The sequence below is a fragment of the Felis catus genome, chromosome A1 (genome assembly GCF_018350175.1).
Source record: "Felis catus isolate Fca126 chromosome A1, F.catus_Fca126_mat1.0, whole genome shotgun sequence".
Classification (NCBI taxonomy): domain Eukaryota; kingdom Metazoa; phylum Chordata; class Mammalia; order Carnivora; family Felidae; genus Felis; species Felis catus.
Window position 1 is genome coordinate 69,465,211 of NC_058368.1, and position 15,305 is coordinate 69,480,515.

At 48.7% G+C, this 15,305-nt stretch overlaps 1 protein-coding gene across 4 annotated transcripts in view; it reads left to right on the forward strand.

Moving 5' to 3' along the window:
* Positions 1 to 754: 754 nt before the first annotated feature.
* FARP1 (FERM, ARH/RhoGEF and pleckstrin domain protein 1) overlaps positions 755 to 15,305 on the forward strand; it is a 296,455-nt gene continuing 281,904 nt past the window's right edge. For 2 of the 4 annotated variants that reach the window (XM_023252762.2, XM_023252768.2), the window contains exon 1: positions 1,573 to 1,696. The gene's annotated coding sequence lies outside the window, so the exon portion shown is untranslated. Of the gene's footprint in view, positions 779 to 889; positions 1,018 to 1,572; positions 1,697 to 15,305 lie in introns of those variants that run through there. The other 2 variants (XM_045055193.1, XM_011280659.4) reach the window with 2 other exon arrangements.

Below are 15,305 nucleotides of genomic sequence, written 5' to 3' on the forward strand. Positions count from 1 at the left end.
ACAAACAAAAAAAAAAAAAACAAAAAAAACCCCCAAAAACGAAAAACCAAACAGGTCAGCACCTTATACCCAAAATATGTCTCTTTGCTCCTCTCCAGGAATTACTCATACAGGTACCCCCTGTACTTCTAATGCGTCCTGTTCTTGTGCCAAGCCCCACTGCGGGCTCCTGCCCGCTCCCTTGTGGCTTCTCCCATGAAACCTGTCCATCTGGTTTGAGGACTGTGAACTCCTCAGAGGCACAAAACGACCGGGGTAGCCTCGGGATCTAGCTGAGAGCTGCTTCGGTCTCTGAGCTGCTGCCGCCCGCCCTTTCCCCTCCACGAGTAGAAAGTCTACAGCGAGATAAAGGCTGCATGAGGGGCTCGGGAAGGGGGAGATGGAGCCGGTGAAGCGGGGGCTCCTTGCTGGAGGGTGGGGACAGTAACTGTGTCCCCCGCCCTAGGTCCCTGCCTCCTCAAGCCATCTTACTCCCTCCCCCATTAAATTCCGCAAACCAGCTCCCAACCTATTTCACTCCTCTCCCCCGCTGGGCGTTGCTCCTGTTCCTGGAGGTGGGGCAAGTGGGGGGTGGGGGTGGGGAGGTGGGGACTGTACTGGGAATCGCCTGGGTGGAAAACACTGGGCCGTGGCGGGGGGAGGTGGCAACCGCCCCTTCGGGATTAAGTCGCTCGCAGCCCAGGGTGGTGCCGGAAGCCCGCTCGTGTGGCTTGGGAGGGGAAGGTGCTCGTGGGTCCCTGCAAATCGCCGCTTCCCGCGCGACAACGTAAAGTCCTAGGTGGGCACACAGGCACCCCCTTGCATGACCTCAGCCAGTGAGTTGCAGAGACCGCGCCGCCGACCGCCCTGCAGCAGCTCCTGGTTAAGCCGGTGCGCTCGTCTCCCGCTCTCCTTAGATCGCTTTCAACCACAGCAGCAGGATTGGCGTGTCCCTGGTGGCGCAGCGCTCTCCTCAGCGCTTCCTGCGCTGGGTTCGGTGGCGCAGCGCAGAGACTCGGGTTCTGGCTGTAGGACCAAGTAAGGCACAGATCCGAGGTGGGCTCTCGGGGTCCAGGAGGGGCTCTCCGGGCTGGTGCTCCCCCCCCCCCCCCAGCCGCCCCCTGGCGCACCTGCCCCCCAGGGCGGAGCGGGGCGGGGCACGCTGGCGCGCAGGTCGCCGGCCCGGACGCTGGAGGGGGCTGTGGCTCTCCCGCTGTCCCCGCGGCTCCGGCGGCGCGGCGCCCAAGCTCCCCCCCGCCGCCGAGGGGCTGGCCCAGGCCCGGGGAGGGGCGCGATCGCCTTCACTTCCCGCTCGCCGGCCTCGGAGGCGGCGGGTCCCGCGCGGGCGCAGGGCTGCGGGCGCTCGGCTGGGGCGCGGGGCGGAGACGCGGCCGCCGCCCGCTTTGCGCCGCTCCTCCCCGCGCGAGTGGCACTCGGCCGGGCGTCGAGGCGGCCATGGCGACCCTGAGCCCGCTCCCCACCCACCCCGCCTGCTCCGCCCTCCCCTCCGCCCCGCGCCACCTTTGATGGCTCGGACCTCGGCCGGCCACCGCCAGCCCCGCTCGCGCTCCCGCGCCGCCGCCGCCCGCGGGTATTAATAGCCGAGCGCCCCCGCTGCACGCGCAGCCCGGAGCCGCCGCGCCCTCGGCAGCCAGGGGCTCGGAGCTGCTGAGCCCGGAGGCCCGGAGTGGGAGCCGGAGCCGCCGGCGCCGTGGAGGTAGGAGGCGCGGGGCGAACAATGACCGCGGCGGGGCGGGCGGGCGGCAACTTGTGCGAGTCCGGGCTCTCGGGGCCCACCCGCCGGGGGGGCGCGGGTGGAGGCGGGTTGCGTGCCCGCGGGGTCCTGCCCGGAGGAGGCGGGCGGCGGGTGGGATCGGGCCCTCGGCAGCCCCGGCAACAATAGCAGGAGCTCGGGGGCCTCCGGGCTCCGGGCCGCCCTTTGCACCTTTCTCTCACCTCCGCGGACCCGGGCTGCGCGGCCGTGCGCGCGGCTCCCCCTCGCCTCCCCCACCCCGCTGTGCCCTTCCCCCCCGCTTCCTCCCATCCCACCCGGCACAGTGACAGCGCCGGACGCCGCTTCCGGACCTCGGGCCGCAGTCTTGGCCCCAGAGGCGGATCGCGGGCCGGGGAGGTGGCCACTGGCTCGGGTGCCGCGGCGCTGCCGGGTGCCTGCCGCTCGCCCACGCGCGGCGCGAGCACCCGGGTAGGTGACAAAGAGGAACACACCCTCCGCTTAAGTTAGATTTTGTCTCTCTTTACCGCCTTTACGGAGAGCAAAGTTTTTTTTTTTTTTTTTTTTCTTTCCAGCAAAGGACACAGATTTTTGTGGTGAGCATTTTAAAACAACAACTTCTGATTGTGGTTTTACGATTTAAGTTCCGGAAACTTTAGCTGTGTGATCTGGCCAGACCCTTAGAGAGAGAGAGAGAGAGAGAGAGAGAGAGAGAGAGAGAGAGAGAGAGAGTGTGTGTGTGTGTGTGTGTGTGTGTGTGTGTGTGTTATTTGAGGAGGGTGGGGGGGGGGGAGAATGAGTTCCCCGTCATCGTTCTGGATTTCGTTCCTGGTAGTTGGGGCCCCGCTACTCCCGGGATCGGTGCAGGACCCCAGAAAGGAGAGAGGTGAGGCTTACAAAAGAATCGAGGACGCTGCTACCAGGTCAGCTCCCTGAGCTGTGGAGAGATCGCCTCTCATCCAGAGGAGTTTAGCGGTCTCAGCCTGTCTCAGCCTTCTGGAGTACCATGGTGGCCTCTGGCTGTTTCATTTTATTATTGTTGTTAATGCCTTCCCTGTTAGCTTCCCAGGTTTGATTTGCTCCGCCGCCGGCCCAGCCCTGTTTCCCGGATTCCCCCTGAGCCATGACTTTTGTGGACCCCCCGGCCCCCCTCACCCGGCCGGCGGTCTTGGGAGAGCCAACCCCCATGGGTTACATTTAATGTGTTTTGCACGTGGTGACTTTGCCAAACCCATGTCAGAACGTCCTTTAGCATTGTCTCGCTCTTTCATTCAGTCGAAAAAGAAGAGGAGGGGAAAGGCCTTTTTGGTGCTGAGAGCTTTGAGGGAGTTGCCTTAAAAACTGCCCTCGTTGTTCCCATGGGGTGGGCCTTTCTGATATCACCTAGCTTTGGCTTTCTTCCCTCATTCCACAGCCTTCTGGCTGGGGGTTTACCCCTCGGCCTTTCCAAAGGGTTGGTCTTCTGGTGTGACAGTTTCTGAGGATGGCTTCCTATGTGGGTTCAGCATCCACATGGCTCACTTTATATTCCCGCAGCATCGTTCTGCAGCAAGGCACCAATATTGGAGTTCCTCCAAGCACAACAAAACGTTTGTGTTTTTAGAATGTCTGGCTAATAGATCTGCCTCTGGGTAAAATAAATAGACATTATTGGCCAGTGGCTGGCTCACTGGGCGAAATGTTGGTTGGTAGAGATGCTGAGTTGATGCCTCCCTTACCCCAGGGCTTCCCAGAATCTCTTGTTTCTTTGAGGCGGACAGGAAACTTGAAATAGTTGGGGATGATGTAGTTGTGCCCCATAGGGTCACAGATTCTGTGGCACAACCCTTGTGAGTCGGTGTGTGGTTTCGCGTTAAGGAGTCTGTCCCTAGGGAAATCCTGGAGTTGGGTTTATAATGCCCCTTTTCACATTGATAGTCTCTTCCTGGAATTTGTGTAGGGATTTAATTCCTTGGGTCATAATAGAACAGTAACACTACTCTGTAGCCAAATTTACCAAAAGGAGATTGAAAAATCTATCCTAGACAATTCTCCTCTGGTGGGTTGCATTTAGTTTATAATTATTTTGAGACTAAAAGAAAGCTGGGTGAATGTTCTTGTTTTGTATTTCGTTACAGAAACTGTCTGAAGAAAGTTAAGAATTAATACAGGATCAAAGGGGTTCGTTTCTGGGGCACCTGGGTGGCTCAGTCGGTTGGGCGTCCGACTTCAACTCAGGTCACCATCTCGCAGTCTGTGAGTTCGAGCCCCGCGTCGGGCTCTGGGCTGATGGCTCAGAGCCTGGAGCCTGCTTCCAATTCTGTGTCTCCCTCTCTCTTTGCCCCTCCCCCGTTCATGCTCTGTCTCTCTCTGTCTCAAAAATAAATAAACGTTAAAAAAAAATTAAAAAAAAAAGGGGGGGGTTCGTTTCTTTTTTTTTTTTTTAAATATTGGCAACTATTTTTTTTTTTTTACGTTTATTTATTCTTTGAGAGCCATAGTGAGACAGAGCACAGGTTGGTGAGGGGCAGAGAGAGAATGAGACACAGAATCTGAAGGAGGCTGCAGGCTCCGAGCTGTCAGCACAGAGCCCAACATGGGGCTCGAACTCACAAACCACGAGATCATGACCTGAGCCAAAGTCAGATGCTTAACCGACTGAGCCACCCAGGCGCCCCAGGGGGTTCATTTCTTAAAAAGTGGAATTTGTCCTCTAATACTCGATGCACATAGCAGAGCTTAATTCGTTTGGAAAAACGATACAGCTTTTTAAGAAGGGTGCTTGGGATAACGTCCATCGAAAGAGAGAAGCTTTTTCCATCCTGGAAGAGGTTAGAGAACATTGGAGAAAAGGCAAGAGCCCAGTCTTTGTGTGCTGAACACCCTTTAGGAAAGACATTGTGACTTTTCCCGGAGGGCGGGGCAAGTTCTGTGGATTTGTAGGTATTGGGCCAGTGGAACTGGCGTTTGAAACACACCCTTTATGACTGGCCTTGCTTATTGCAGAGAACTGCCGAAGCTTTTTGAGAAATGCCCTGGCCCCCATAAGAGAAAATGCTACAGAAAAGAGAGGTGCTCCTGTGATCCCCCAGATATGGTTGCCGGCTTGAGTCCTTTCCACTTTGGGTGCACAGGCATTCTAGGTGTTGGCTGGGAGGGGAAGGGGCAGGCTTTTAGGTCCCATGGCTGCCCTCTCCTTTTCTTGGGTACCTTCGATGGAAAGGCCAGGCTCTTCAAGCCTGGCTATTGAATGGGAAGCGGGAGGTCAAGTTCTTTTTCTTGCTTTTTAATGGGTAGAGTTTCTGCTATGGCCTCTGTTTTCCTCCAGGTTACTGCGTTAACCATTTCCACATGTCCAGGAAGATCAGAGCCCAAATGTTTCCATTCAAATTACTTGAAATACTGATTTCACCAGTCTTTTTATGCCAAATGCTGCCTTTGTTTTTAATCAAGAAGCCCCCGGAAAATGTTTATTTTAAAGTGGAGAAGCTGGCTTTTTTCGGCTGCCCTAGTCCTGGTTGAAGGCAGTTAAAAAATGTTTTGCCAAGTGGATACTTAAAGCAAAAGTGGGCACTTGATAGATATTAAATATGGTGCTCTAAGCTTTTGATATCTCTGAAATAAGCCAGGGACCATCCAATACAATGTGACTAAAACTGAGTGCATGCCCAGTGCAGGCTAGGCATTGGCAGTTTTCTTATTTTAACATGGGACGGAAATAATAGACAAACTGTAAGATTGGCAAATAAATGATGTGAGAATTCATCATTTACACTGAATTAATTTCATGTGAAAAATTGTCATATTTGTGCATACATTTTCAAACAAAGGAGCCACCAGCCAAACCAGATTGCTTTTAACTCTATTATGCTAATATTTCTTGCCACAAGAGGAACGCCACTCTACACACAGACTTCGGCTTTCCATAAAAGTATCTCATACAGGAAGACTTACAAATCCAGGAATATGGTGATTTTCATTTTTTGTTCTCATCCTGTTAACTCAAGATCTAGTATATGCCTAGCACATAGCAATCCCTTGGTAGATAACTGGCTGTGAATGAATAAACCTAGATTTTCTTTAAAAAATTTTTTTTTTCAACATTTATTTATTTTTGGGACAGAGAGAGACAGAGCATGAACGGGGGAGGGGCCGAGAGAGAGGGAGACACAGAATCGGAAACAGGCTCCAGGCTCTGAGCCATCAGCCCAGAGCCCGACGTGGGGCTCGAACTCACGGACCGCGAGATCGTGACCTGGCTGAAGTCGGACGCTCAACCGACTGCGCCACCCAGGCGCCCCTGAATAAACCTAGATTTTCATGTCCTTTACAGTTAGTCTTTAAAGTTTTTAAGGTTGCTGTTCCGGGAATTTGAAGATATGATATTTGATTTTGTTTCCATTTTGTTCGAATTTAACAATTGCAATTAACCTTGAAAGCTGGGTCATATTGTAAAAAGTTACAGTCTCATTAAGAAGAAACTTAGGTCTAAAAGCATGAAGAAGAAAGTAAAACTTCTCTGAAAAGCTAGCTTCTCCAAGAATTTTCCTTCTTCCTTGGCATCTATTTTCTAGAGGCTTCATTAGTGAGCATCTGTTTGGTGGTAACCTCCGTTTTTGTGTGCCTTTAAGTATCTTTGTTCTGGAATGATAAACGCCCTGGGTGCGCCATTCCAGATTGACGTTGTATTAATCAGCTCTCTTCTGGTTCCTTTGTGGCAGCTGCAGTATCAGCCTCTGGGCTGGTTGTTGCTTGTGAGTAGTCTGTCTTTTCTGTCCGCTGACTTTTTTTTTTCTTTAAGCTTATTTATTTATTTTGAGACAGAGAGAGAGCGCGCGTGCACATGAGCTGGGGAGGGGCAGAGAGAGAGAGAGAGGGGGAGAGAGAATCCCAAGCAGGCTCTGTCCTGCCAGCACAGAGCCCGACGTGAACTCATAAACTGTGAGATCATGACCTCAGCCTAAATCAAGAGTCGACCGACTGAGCGACCCAGACGCCCCGGCTGCTTTAAGGTTCCTTGGAGTTCTGCACCTTCACTATGTCTGGGTATAATTTCTTTTCTCCTTGACTTTGATTGCCCCTTCCTCTCCTCCTCCTGCTCCTCCCCGCTCTCCCCTTCTTCCCTTTCTCTACTCCTCCCTCCCAGCCTCTCACCAGTATCTTTCTTTCTGTCTCCCGGTACCATTTCAAGGTCCGTTCCGCCGCCCTTTGTTCCTTCGCCTTTGGCCGCTCTGGCCGTTTGCTTTGGGCTCTGATGCATGAAGCTGCTGTGCACTCTTGCGAACAAGTCTTTGTGTGGAGATCTGTTTTTAATTCTTTTGCTGGGTCTTATAATAAGTATACGCTTCACTTTATCAGAAGTTACCATCTGTTTTCCCAGGTATTTGCACCATTTTACATTCTCACCGATGACATCTGAGCATTCCAGTTACTGTAATCCTCAGTAACACTGGAAATTCAGTCTTTTTCATTTTAGCCATTCTGGTGGGTGTGTCACAGTGTGTCATAGGGATTTCATTCTAGATTTCCCTGATGGCCAGTGGTTGCTTTCCATGTGCTTATTGGCCGTTTGCATATCTTCCTTTGTGTATTAAATCTTTTGTATTTTTAATTATGTTTTTGTCCGATCATTTTATATAGCTTTAGAGTACGATCAACATACAACAAACTGCACATACTCAATGTCATCTTGTCTCATTGTGGGGATTCTTTATATATTCTGGATATGAGTTCTCTGTTAGATCTGTGTGTTGTGAATATTTTCACCAGTCTGTTTTTTAACCTTTATTTTTTGATGGTATCTCTTGAAAAGCAAAAATTATTGGCAAAGTATATACATGGTGTAATTATTGAACTTATCAAAGGCCAGGGAATTTACTCCGTTTTGGAAAAATAACACGTTTTTATGTGTAAGGCTTACTGGTATTGCTCTGTTCAAGTGGTCAGCTTCCATTTTTGAGGGTGAAGGAGCAGTTTTGTTCCTTCCTCCCTAAAACGGAGTTGAAGAGGCTGAAAAATGAAAGGGAAAATACCTGCTTGTTTTGAAAATATGAGGAAACAATTATGTTTGAGATTATTACCAAATAAATCGATTTTTAAAATTCAAACTGGAGTTGTATTTGTTTTTCGGCACACAGAAAGATGATGGGAAAGAAATATTTTTGAAAGCGATATGAAAAGGAAGCCTTGGGTAATAGCGAGGTGTAACATTTTATTTAATTTTAATGTTTTAAGGTTTATTTATTTTGAGAGAGAGAGAGCGCGAGCGAGGGAGCATGCATGAGTGGGGCAGAAAGGGAGAACCCCAAGCAGGCATTACACTGTCAGCACAGAGCCCCATGTGGGCCCCATCCCACGAACCATGAGATCATGACCTGAGCTGAAACCGAGGGTTGGATGCTTAACTGACTGAGCCACCTGGCGCCCCAAGATGTAACACGTTAAAAAGAGGTCAGAGCGGCACATGTAGGTAGTTATGAAATGCCTTTGGTTCCCCTTACCTTGGCAGGAATTGTATCTTGCCGTCTGTGTTTTCTCATTTTCTGACCCAAATAATAAGCATTATTAGGGTTGGAAAGTATGTGTTCCTAATTTTTGTTTCTCCTGCCCAGAGAAAGTAAATAAATCTTGGTTGATCCGAACTAAAATGCGTGTGGCGAGCACCCTGTGACATTTGACAATACGGGAGGTAGAGGGTGGTGTCAGAGGTGGCAGGAGTTGGAAGCGGAGGCACCGGGACCCGATAGACCTGCCCTTCCACACTGGCCATGTTTGTGATGTGGGGCAAGTTACTGGTGCTCTTTCCCTGAAACTTCAAGGGCATCTTTAAGAGTATTTTCGTCTTGGGGCGCCTGGGTGGCTCAGTCGGTTAAGCGGCCAACTTCGGCTCAGGTCATGATCTCGCGGTCTGTGAGTTCGAGCCCCGCGTCGGACTCTGTGCTGACGGCTCGGAGCCTGGAGCCTGCTTCGGATTCTGTGTCTCCCTCTCTCTGACCCTCCCCTGTTCATGCTCTGCCTCTCTCTGTCTCAAAAAAATAAATAAACGTTAAAAAAAATTTTTTTTAAAAAGAGTATTTTCATCTTAAAATGGTACAACGTCTGGCTAACCAAACCATCAAACCCCTTTCGTTGCCTCAAGTAATAATAAGGGGTTCCTACTTGGGTGTCTCAGCTCACAGTGTCATCCGGGACCCAGGTTCTTTCTGTCTGTCCACCCCGCCATCCCCAGCATGTTGCTCTTCGTACTTAGGCTTGCTGCCGAGCAGTTAATCAGACTGTTGCCTCCTAATTAGCTGTTATGACTCATGGCTGCCGCAGCTATATCGTCTCCCACATTTGTTGGCAGGTCAGTAATGGCACAGGCTTCTTCAGGCTCCTTTTGTCATCAGGCCAGACCCTTCCCAGAAGACCCCAACATCTGGGAGGTCTAGGAAGGGGGTTCTGGGGAACGTTTCTGTGCTCTTAAAAAGAGACCCAAAGACTAGACTGAATGTGATGCCTGGAACCACAGCAGCCATATTGTGATTCACCTTGGGATGAAGGCAAGAGGGTGATGGAGCTGAAAGATGGAACCAGAGACTTTTTTTTTTTTTTTTGAGAGAGGGAGGGAGGGAGAGAAAAGTGTGAGCACACGCCTCAGTGAGGCATAGGGGCAGAGGAAGAGAGAATCTTAAGCAGCCTGCATGCCCAGTATGAGCCTGATGTGGGACTCAGTCTCACGACTGTAAGATCATGACCTGAGCTGAAATCAAGAGTCGGCCACTTAACCCACCGAACCACCCAGATGCCCTGGGACCGGAGTCCTTGTGGGTGTCATTGAGTCATTGGTCTTCCTGCCCCTGGAGCTGAGTATACCGAAGAATAGTGAATTTTGTATACTAAATAATACCAATATGGCTTCGTGTGCTAAATGATCATTTTACTTACTTTCTAACTCTGTTACTGCCATCCAAAGCTGCTTGACTGGCTCATCAGTTGGAAGACCTTATCTTTCTTTTGCCATGTACCGTTATCTGTGACAAAACATGTTTCTCTCTATTGATTATGTGGAGAGTGACTTCGTGGTCATATCACATCTCTGTGAGAGATAAACTCTATTTCGGGACTTTAGGTATTTGATATTGTGTGTAAATCTTGCAGCTCAATCAACATGAATTTTGCCTTTTGCTTTTAAGGTGGCCTTGTAGGACATTTGTTTAGAATTGATCATTTGGCAGTTTGGATTACAGGACACGCTTGAGAATAACATTTCCTTAAGAAACAATGATGGCAGCACCGGCCGTTTTTGTCACCCCAGAATGGCATTTCTCTTGCACGTACAATACTGCTTAGGAGATTTGTGAGGACATCATTAATCAGAGATTAATATCTTCCTTTATAATCTTACCAGAGCTTTTGGTTCTCTGGTATCGGGTCTTATTGGGGGCCAATGTTATTAGTGGAGCAAGCTAGTTGAAAATGTCAGGATTTGGGTAAACCAGAGGTTTACCAATGGAAAAGTTAGACACAAATATTTGCAAGGAAAAGTTAAATGATTTCATAATACCCTTCATATTAAACAAATAAATTGAATGTAAACTATCCAGATGAGCAAAATGCAGAACAGAGAGCAATAATATTTCTATTTTCGTTTAATTGATTCAACTTTTTTTTTTTTTAACATTTATTTATTTTTGAGACAGACAGAGACAGAGCATGAACAGGGGAGGGCCAGAGAAAGAGGGAGACACAGAATCTGAAACAGGCTCCAGGTTCTGAGCTGTCAGCACAGAGCCCGACGTGGGGCTCGAACCCACGGACCGCGAGATCGTGACCTGAGCCAAAGTTGGACGCTCAACCGACCCAGGCGCCCCTAATTGATTCAACTTTTAAAAAGAAATCTGATCAGCCCCTCCACTCTCCCCTTACTATAATGGTGGCCAACTGACCAGGGTAATTTCATTATTCACTGGGCCGTTTTATTTTTACTTTAGTTTATGTGAGGGCCTGTCAAGTCAAGGGATATTTATGAGTATCTTTGTTGAATATACTAGTTACCATTGGTGACACAAAAATAGGGCTCAGTCCTTACTCTTGGAGTATGACATCCAGGGGCATGAGGGAAAAGTCTAGGTAATTCTAATAAAAGGTGAAATATAAGAACCTTGCACAAGGTATAGTAATGGTGGAAGTGTTCAGGACAGTAAGATAGTGGATTCTGATTGGAAGAGGTGGCATTTGAATGGAGCCTTAATTTAAAGAAGCCTGTTTTTGTTGACTTATTTTAGTGGTCACTTTGTAGTGTGTTTATTGTGACAGGAGTAGAAAAGTACTCACATGTAAAACAGGAAGCAAAAATTCCTTGGAATCCTGCCATTTATGATTATGGAAATTATGAAAGATTATGGAGATTATGAAAATTAAAAAATGGTTGATTTCCATTTAACTTTTGGCAATATTTGGTGTATTTCCGGCATTATCACCTATATGTGCAAATGTCCATTTTTATTAAAAAATTGAGAGAATGATGCATGCACATTGAGAAGCCACTTTTTCCCCCTTAACACTAAGTGTTTTCTACATGGAGCTTTCTTTGAAATGAAAACGATGCCTCTGTGATGTTACTGTTACATGGTTCTACAGAATGTAACTAACATTGCCCTTTAGCGGTCACTTTTTTAAAACTTATTTTTATTTTTTGAGACAGTGCACGTAGGGGAGGGGTGGGGTAGGGTGGGGGAGAGAGAAAGAATCTTAAGCAGGCCCCATGCTCAGTGCAGAGCCCCTCTTGGGGCTGGCTCCCACCACCCTGGGATCGTGACCTGAGTGGAAATCAAGAGTCGGATTCTGAACTCACTGAGCCACTCAGGTGCCCATATCGGTCATTTTTTTTTTTTTTGCTTGTTTTGCTTGCAGTGACCATGTGTACATAAATCTATGGTAGGAGGGTCCCTAGGACTCTTTTGTTGCAAGTGACAGATGCCCAGCTTGAGCCGTAGGATGCAGAATAAAGGGGTATTTCTTAGTTCTCAGCACCAACCTCAGAAAGGGCGGAGGTGGGTCGGTCTCAAGCACAGAGACCCGGGTCCAGAGTCGGCCCCGTGGGCTTTCCTACATAGTGTCCAGACTCTCTGTTTTTTTGGCCGGCATTGCCTTCATGTTTCAGTTACCCTCTCTGCTGGTGTTTTGAGCAGGACAGTTTGGGGATGGGGGTGGGAAAGGGCAGGAAGTCCAGCATCCATGGCTCTTGCCTTAAAATGCAAGCTGTCCTCCAGTCATCCTGACAATTCATCACACCTTAGAGCGTTTTCCGTTCCCGTGGAAGAGGTGCTCAGACTGCTCCCACTATGATGAAGAATCACCTAGCGGAGCATGAACCTCCGCCCTCTCCTCCTAGGGAAGGACTCTTGTTTAGGCGACAGGAGGGACCACTCTTGTGGTGGGGGGGTGCGTCTAGGGGCGGGGGCACTGGGTGATGTGAGATTGTGCCCAGACAACATGAGCCTTTCCAGATGGATGGGATTTATGGGCAAAAATAAGAGAGAAGTGAAGAAAAACCTTCCCGGGGTGGGGGTGGAAGGAGACCAGCAGGGACGGGAGCAGCAGAAATGTAAGAGAAGCTTCTGTCCCACCTCCTCCTGGGGCTGCGCGAAGCTCAGAAGTTCACGAGCACATAGATGTTGATGTCTGTGCCCCAGGAGCAGCAGCTCTAACCTAATGATGCCTTGTGAAGAGTGTCATAAGCCGTGTGTCACTCCTTATATATTATCCCCACGAGGCTCTTGCTTGTATTGGAACGCACCTTTTGGGGCGGGGGGAAAAAACGGGGGTAGAGCTTGCTCAGGGCAAGTTTACAGCGTAACTCGCCTGTATCTGGAGGTTGAGAAAGGCCCAGAGTAGGGGCCAGGCTGAAATGGGAGGGGTGCCCTACTGCTTTATTTTCTTCTAACTCGAGGAGCATTTTTGTCTGCCTACTTCTCTCTGTTGTGGGTCGGAAGCACTTCAGTGAAGGTGCTGATTCTTCACGGCCCTCATCAGCCCCCAGCAAAACGCTTCGAAACATCCAAGTCTTGCCTATTTTTCAAATGCCCAAGTAGAGCAGTGCCCGATTCTGAATTCCCCTGGCACACGCCTTTTGGAACGGTGCACACAGAAGCACGTGGAGACCTTCCAGGGCAAGTGGCAGTGGTGCCCGTGGCCATAACGGATCTTACATGGATGCGTAAGGCCTTATTCCCCGCTGTGTGAACCCCACTCTTCACCAGAGTTAGCTCCTGGGGTCAGGGGCCGTGGATGCGGCTTCCCTTTTATCTTCCAGGTCCTTACAAAAGAGCCTTTCTTTGACGGATTAATGGAAGTCTTATCACAGGATCATAGGCATCAGGAAAATCACAGCTGATTAAATTCCTAACGTCTTCACCACTTAGGAAGAATAAAACTGATCTTACTTTTCACAAAGATCTGTTGAGCACCTTTCAAAAGGTAGGGGCTATGCTTGCATTCACATCAGTGCACAAAACAGACAAAAACCCTTGTCTTCAAGGGAAGCGCATGTATGTTATTTGTCCAAATGGAGGTGTTTTTGGTACTGGAAGGAGGTGTGAACTGCATGGGGCACCGGGACAGGAGGGGGCTACGCGGACGGTCACCCTCATGCTCAGAGTGCAGCTCAGAGTGGGCAGCTCGTTTTTCCCAGAGGCCATCGGATACCTTTGGGACAGTCTGGAGACAGATCCAGCTAATCTGTGGCTTAAGGGGTGAACCTCACCATATACACGCCAGCAGACATTTATTGAGAACCTGTGTGGTTTTATCTGTGTTTGTCTAAAAGGTCTTTTGCTCCCAGGCAAGAATGTTTATAGGGACATAAGGCAGGGGCCAGGGGACCCTCAGCTATACAGGAAAATAATGAATGATAATTGTTTGAAAGAAGGTAGACTCTTGAGCTACAAATCACGGATTCTAAATAACTTGCTTGTAAAAGTCGTTGTGATCAGCGTTTTTTTGTTTGTTTGTGTGTTTGTTTGTTTTTAAATAAAGATTTGGAAATCAAGACGACCCTAGGCCCTGAAGGTGATTTAAGGAAGGATGTATTTCTTCTTACGGGAAAAAGGAAATGAAATTGCCTCAAAAGAAAAGTATGTGTGCATCTATTTAAAAACATTTTTTTTTAAATATTTATTTTTGAGAGAGAGAGACAAGAGTGCAAGTGGGGAGGGGCAGTGAGAGAGGGGAACACAGAATCCGAAGCAGGTTCCAGGCTCCAAGCTGTCAGCACAGACTCTGACGTGGGGCTTGAACTCACCAGCCGTGAGATCATGACCTGAGCGGAAGTCAGCCGCTTAACCAACTGAGCCACCCAGGCGCCCCTATTTTTTTTTTTTTAAATCAAGTTTGAGTAAAAGCGATTTTTCTTCTGTGTACGGTTCTGTGAGTTTTACCACGTGCACCAGTGTGTGCGGCGACCGTGACCCTCACACTCAGGACAGGGACTGTGTCATTCAGCTCAAAAAATTCCCAAGTGTTGCCTCTTTGGACTCAACTTCCTGCTTCTCCAGCCACCGTTGACACTGATCTTTGCTCTGTCACTGTTGTTTGGTCTCTTCCAGAACATCGTATAAAAGGAATCACGGACTGTGTAACCCTTTGAGACTTTTCACTCCGCATGCTATCTTTGAGGTCTCTAAGCTGTTGGGAGCATTCAGGATTCTTTCACTTTTGCTGCCCAACTGTATTCCACTGTGTGGACGTATCCCAGTTTGTGTCGCCATTCGGTAGTCGAAGGACTTTCGGGTTGTTTCCAGTTGGGGGCGGTAGTGGCTATAACCATGCAGCTGCTATAAACTTTCACTGTAGGTTTTGACGTGAACACAGTTTTGAATTCCCCTGGGCAAATACCCAGAAGCGGAATCCTCACCAGACCCTGATATTGTCAACACTTTTTATCTTAGCCATTTTAATAGACATGTAGCAGTATCTCAGCATGGTTATGTTTATTTATTTATTTTTTTAAACAAAATATGCCCCAAACACACCTTTAAAAGACCTGGCTAAATGGTTTCCTAGACTCCCCAGCACAGGTTTAATGAACCCTGTTAGCTGCCTATTGTGTGAAAGGGTAGATCAACAAGAATAATTGTGTATCTAAAATCTTAGTCCCGGGGGGCCTGGGTGGCTCGGTAGGTTAAGCATCCAACTCTTGGCTTTCTTTGGCTCAAGTCATGATCTCCCAGTTCGTGAGTTCGAGTTTCATGTAGGGCTCCGCGCTGACAGCTCGGTGCCTGCTTGGGATTCTCTGTCTCTCCCTCCCTCTCTCTCTGCCCCTCCCCCACACTGTCTCTCTAAAAATGAATAAATTAAAAAAAAAAAAAACAACAACAACACCTGAGTCCCAGAATGGAACAATGCCAGCAAGAAATAGATGTAAGATGTCAGTTCTGGTGGTGCTTTTCTCAGAGACCTGATAGGGTATATAGCTTTGATTTCAGTAACTATTTTGAGTGATACTAATTAAAAGATAAAGTTACAGAAGCTCCTGAATGACAGTGTAGATATGGAGAAAAGAACGCAGGCTTGAGGCATGTATTAATTATCTATTGCTGCATGACAAATTCCTTTCAAATTGAATGACTTAGAT